The 6000-nt window shown below is 56.9% G+C and overlaps 1 protein-coding gene across 1 annotated transcript in view; it reads right to left on the bottom strand.

Moving 5' to 3' along the window:
* The window catches only part of actr3b (actin related protein 3B), a 36966-nt gene that overhangs the window by 23339 nt on the left and 7627 nt on the right, over positions 1–6000 (bottom strand). The gene's annotated exons all lie outside the window — the stretch shown is intronic.

The following is a 6000-nucleotide window of genomic DNA, read 5'->3' as shown; positions in this document are numbered from 1 at the left end:
AAAATAGTCGATCCGGAAGCTCACATTGTGTTGAACTAGATCTGCTATTTTCAGAACTTACAAGTGACACTACCCAACAGCAAAATACTTACCGACCTACATTAATTTGTTAAAAGACTTTTTTTTCCCCTTTTTAGACTAAAACTAGACTAAAACCTTTTTGGCTTTCGTCGACTAAAATTGGACTAAAACTAACAAGCATTTTAGTCCATAAGACTAAGACTAAATCTAAGATGGTTGTCAAAAAACAACACTGCTCCGAGACGCCAGCTTACGCCGTCTCCACCATCTTCCAGACGTCGGGCATCTTCCCCAGCGTCTTCTTACGCTTCAGCCTTCTCCTGCGCCCCAGCCAAGGGAAAATGGACCGTAGCCGAGCTCTGCAAGGGCCTCAGGCAGAGCGCGCTCGGGCCGCAGAGCCCCCTACTCCACGTCAGGACGCAGCAGAAGGCCGTCACCGAGCTTGGGCCACGCCCCGGACACCGCAGTCTCCAGCCACGCCCATCCCGCTCGATCCTCGAAGCGGGAGCTCGCTGCTCATGCTGTCAGAGAGCCGGCCATAGCCTCCACAAGCCGCCGCAGCAGCACGAGCTCGCCCACTCCAGCAGCCGATTCCCGTCCGCAACCCTTGCCCCTCCTTTCTCTCCCCTTCTCATGGCCCGCAGCACCGCCTTCCGCTCATAGCACGAGCATTCCCCCGCTCATGCCACAAGCACCGGCGCTCCCCATTCCCCCTCTCTTCCCTTCTGTTTCCTCCGCCCCAGGAGCCGTCCCCAGCGCAAGCATGCCTCTATCCTCGCAGGCTCCGACGCACGCCATTCCCCCTCTCTTTCCCCCCTTCTTTTCCGTCCCAGGAGACGGCCGCAGCTCAGGTTTACCGCCACTACCGGTCCCGGTAGCCACTTTCCCTCCTCCTCAGGCCCGTCCTCCCTTCTCATTGGCCTCAGCCACACCCCTTCCAGCCCTGCCAAATGCTTTAGCGCAGGAACCTCCCCCAGTTTCCAACTCCATCAGGACCCAGATACTAGCAGGTCTCACACATGGATTCCACCCCGGCGTCCTGAGCCTCCCCTCCCAAAACCTCATCTGCCCAAATCTCCACTACGCTCTCACCGAACCCAAAATAGTGGACGGCCTAATCAAAAAAGAAATAGACTCAAATTTCATGATAGGCCCCTTTCTTGTCCCTCCTTTTGGCATCTATCGAGTCAGCCCCATCGGCGTCGCCACCAGAAAATTCTCAAGCAAAAACGCCTCATAATTGATCTTTCATCTCCGCATAATTCCCCATTCCCTAGCATTAACAGTCTCATTCCGCTCGAAGAGTTTTCTCTTCACTACCACGACATTGACCAAGCCACTACCTTGATTAAAAAGGCAGGTCGCGGCGCTTGGTTGGCCAAAGTCGACATTACTTCCGCTTTCAAAGTTATGCTCATCCACCTAGATTTCTGGCACTTATTTGGCATTCGCCGGAAAAACGAATTCTATTTCGCCGTACGCCTCACATTCGGTTGCAAAAGCAGTCCAAAAATCTTCGACACGCTGTCGGAGGCAATTTGCTGGATCCTCTCCAACAATTACAATTTACCCATCTTTTAGACGATTTCTTAATCATCTCACCCCCAGATTCCGTCCCAGCCGCACACCTCTTGACAACCCAAAAGCTTTTCTCAGAGCTCGGGATTCCCCTCGCTCAAGACAAAACCGAGGGTCCTAGCACTTCCATCGAATTTTTGGGCATCAATTTAGATTCCCAAAAATTCCTGGCTTCCCTGCCCAAAGAAAAGATTGACAGAACAATTCTAGTAGCTTCCACTCTGCTAACTAATTGTAGTTGTACAAAACGCGAGCTGCTATCCATTCTGGGTCATCTAAATTTCGCGATGCGCATCATCCCACAAGGCCGCCCCTTCATCTCCCCTCTCCTCTCCCTCTCCTCCTCCGCCCACGCCCTCGAGGATCACATTTCCATAACTGATTCTTGCCGCAACGAGCTCAGCTTATGGATTTCCTTCCTTAAACAGTGGAACGGCTTATCGTTCTTTTACAGCAATTTGGTTTCTTCCCCAATCGATATCGAATTATATACCGACGCCGCCCCTTCCGTCGGCTTTGGAGGTTTTCTCCGGGGCCGCTGGTTCGCTTCTACCTGGCCCCCTGAGTTGGCAGATTTGCCCCAGCAGCTATCATCCTCAGCGCTGTTTGAACTCTACCCGTTAGTGGCCGCAGCTTCCCTATGGGGCAAAGAATGGTCCGCCACCAGCATCGTCGTCCACTGCGACAACGAAGCTACTGTGCACTGCATTAACAAAGGCCGTTCCCACTCCCCCGCACTCATGCCTTTGCTCAGACGTTTGATTTGGATTTCAGCTCGTGACCAATTTATCATAACTGCAAAACACATCCCCGGGTCAAAGAATCAAATCGCTGACACTCTCTCTCGTTTTGTTTTTCAGAAAATCAGATCGCTGGCTCCAGAAGCGGACCCGCTCCCAACCCCAGTCCCTCCTTATTCAGAACTGCTATTCCCATAACCCTCCCCCTAAGGCCTCTTCTCGAAGCATCCATCGACTCCATTCTCCAAGCAGTCTCCCCCAGGACTCTCCAATCCTACCTTACAGCGTGGAAATGCTTTAAAACTTTCCACGCCGCCTACAGCTTACCTTTCCCAGATTTTTCCCTGCTCACTGTCACCTCATTTATCTCCCACCTCAATTCCCATAAAAACCTCCAAGCTAGCTCCATCAAAGCATACCTTAGCGGTATTCCGTTTTTTCACAAACTGTTTCACGGCTCGCCTTCCCCTCATATAGCTAATTCCCAGACCTCCCTTCTCATCAAAGGCATCCAAAAAACCCAGCCCAACCGCCCAGACCCCAGACAACCTATCACTTTAAATATTTTGACCAAATGCATCTCCTCCCTCCGCAAAGGCTACCATTCCATCCACACTGCCCGCACACTGGACGCCATGTTCATCCTGGCTTTTTTCGGCTTCCTCAGATGCTCTGAGCTCGCCATTACATCCAGTTTTAACCCAGCCATTCACCCCACCATCTCCGACCTAACCGTGCTAGACGGCGATACCATCTCTTACTTTATTAAACAAAGCAAGACAGACCAAATAAAGAAGGGCCATTTCATTTATATTTTTAACCTCCAAACTCCCCTCCAACCATTCCTAACCCTCCTAGCCTTCCTTTGCCACAGGAAATCCCAATTCTCCCTCCCCTCTGACCCCCTCTTTACTGATGATGCCAACCGCCCTGCCACACGCTTCTGGTTCCAAAAGCACCTGAAGTCTGTCTTGCTTCTCTCTGGTACCCCAGCCGATAACTTCTCCAGCCATTCATTTCGCATAGGCGCAGCAACTACAGCCGCCCAAAAAAGGTCTCTCCCAACAGCAGATCCAAGCGCTCTGGCCGCTGGTCATCTGAAGCTTTCAAGAGCTACATTCGAGCAGATCGCTCTTTCATCAGTGAAACACACCAAACCCTAATCGGCCAACCCGTTCTACCGCCAGCCCACCCCCGTCCACGCCATCTCTAGCCGCTTCAACCACCCCCTCTGCGTCCCTTTTCCTTGGGACATCCTGCCTTCGTTAAAACCCCAGCTTATTCCCCTACGCGCAGCAATGCACGCCCCCGCTGGAGCCCCCCTTACGCACAACAGTGCTCGCCCCGCTTTTCCCGTCACGCTCAACATCGCATGGCTCCTGTTCAAGTCCCCGCTTATCCCCTATACGCGCAGCAATGCACGCCCCCGCTGGAGCCCCCCTTACGCACAGCAGTGCTCGCCCCGCTTTTCCCGTCACGCTCAACATCGCATGGCTCCTGTTCAAGCCCCCGCTTATCCCCCTATACGCGCAGCAATGCACGCCCCCGCTGGAGCCCCCCTTACGCACAGCAGTGCTCGCCCCGCTTTTCCCGTCACGCTCAACATCGCATGGCTCCTGTTCAAGCCCCCGCTTATCCCCTATACACGCAGCAATGCACGCGCCCCCGCTGGAGCCCCCCTTACGCACAGCAGTGCTCGCCCCGCTTTTCCCGTCACGCTCAACATCGCATGGCTCCTGTTCAAGCCCCCGCTTATCCCCTATACACGCAGCAATGCGCGCCCCCGCTGGAGCCCCCCCTTACGCACAGCAGTGCTCGCCCCGCTTTTCCCATCACGCTCAACATCGCATGGCTCCTGTTCAAGCCCCCGCTTATTCCCCTTACAGAACAGCAACGCCCGCTCATGCTAAAGCCACCCCGCTCGCTCCCCCCATGCCGCAGCAACGCCTGCTCATTCTAGAACGCCCCGCTCATTCCCTTTACGCACTGCAATACCCGCTCTCACCGCAGCCCCTGCTCGTTTCCCCACGCCGCTGCATTGCCCGCTCTCGCTAGAGCGCCCCGCTTATTCCCCCATGCCGCAGCAATGCCCGCTCTTGCTAGAGCGCCCCGCTTATTCCCCCACGCCACAGCAGTGCCCGCTCACGCTCGAGCGCCCCGCTTATTCCTTTTACACACTGCAATGCCCGCTCTTGCTGCAACCCCCGCTTAATCTCCCACGCTGCAACAATGCCCGCTCTTGCTAGAGCGGCCCGCTTATTTCCCCATGCCGCAGCAATGCCCGCTCACGCTCGAGCGCCCTGCCCATTCCCTTTACGCACTGCAATGCCCGCTCTCGCTGCAGCCCCCGCTTATTTTCCCACGCCGCAGCAGTGCCCGCTCACGCTCGAGCGCCCCGCCTACGCACTGCAATGCCCGCTCTCGCTGCAGCCCCTGCTTATTCCCCCATGCCGCAGCAGTGCCCGCTCACGCTCGAGCGCCCCGCTTATTTCCCCATGCCGCAGCAATGCCCACTCATGCTCGAGCGCCCCGCCTATTCCCTTTATGCACTGCAATGCCCGCTCTCGCTGCAGCCCCCGCTTATTTTCCCACGCCGCAGCAGTGCCCGCTCACGCTCGAGCGCCCCGCTTACGCACTGCAATGCTCTCTCGCTGCAGCCCCTGCTTATTCCCCCATGCCGCAACATTGCCCGCTCACGCTCGAGCGCACTGCAATGCTCTCTCGCTGCAGCCCCTGCTTATTCCCCCACGCCGCAGCAGTGCCCGCTCACGCTCGAGCGCCCCGCTTATTTTCCCATGCCACAACAATGCCCGCCCATGCTCGAGCGCCCCGCCTATTCCCTTTACGCACTGCAATGCCCGCTCTCGCTGCAGCCCCCGCTTATTTTCCCACGCCGCAGCAGTGCCCGCTCACGCTCGAGCGCCCCGCTTATTTCCCCATGCCGCAGCAATGCCCGCTCACGCTCGAGCGCCCCGCCTACGCACTGCAATGCCCGCTCTCGCTGCAGCCCCTGCTTATTTTCCCACGCCGCAGCAATGCCCGCTCTGACTAGAGCGCCCCACTTATTTTCCCATGCAGCAGCAATGCCCGCTCTGACTAGAGCGCCCCGCTTATTCCCCTTTCACACAGCAATGCCCGCTCTGACTAGAGCGCCCCGCTTATTTTCCCATGCAGCAGCAATGCTCGAGCGCCCCGCCCATTCCCTTTACGCACTGCAATGCCCGCTCTCGCTGCAGCCCCCGCTTATTTTCCCACGCCGCAGCAGTGCCCGCTCACGCTCGAGCGCCCCGCCTACGCACTGCAATGCCCGCTCTCGCTGCAGCCCCTGCTTATTCCCCCATGCCGCAGCAGTGCCCGCTCACGCTCGAGCGCCCCGCTTATTTCCCCATGCCGCAGCAATGCCCACTCATGCTCGAGCGCCCCGCCTATTCCCTTTATGCACTGCAATGCCCGCTCTCGCTGCAGCCCCCGCTTATTTTCCCACGCCGCAGCAGTGCCCGCTCACGCTCGAGCGCCCCGCTTACGCACTGCAATGCTCTCTCGCTGCAGCCCCTGCTTATTCCCCCATGCCGCAACATTGCCCGCTCACGCTCGAGCGCACTGCAATGCTCTCTCGCTGCAGCCCCTGCTTATTCCCCCACGCCGCAGCAGTGCCCGCTCA

The sequence above is a fragment of the Garra rufa genome, chromosome 24 (assembly GCF_049309525.1).
Source record: "Garra rufa chromosome 24, GarRuf1.0, whole genome shotgun sequence".
NCBI classification, from domain to species: Eukaryota; Metazoa; Chordata; class Actinopteri; order Cypriniformes; family Cyprinidae; genus Garra; species Garra rufa.
Note: the sequence above shows the minus strand (reverse complement) of the source record. Positions and strands in the feature narration are given on the sequence as shown.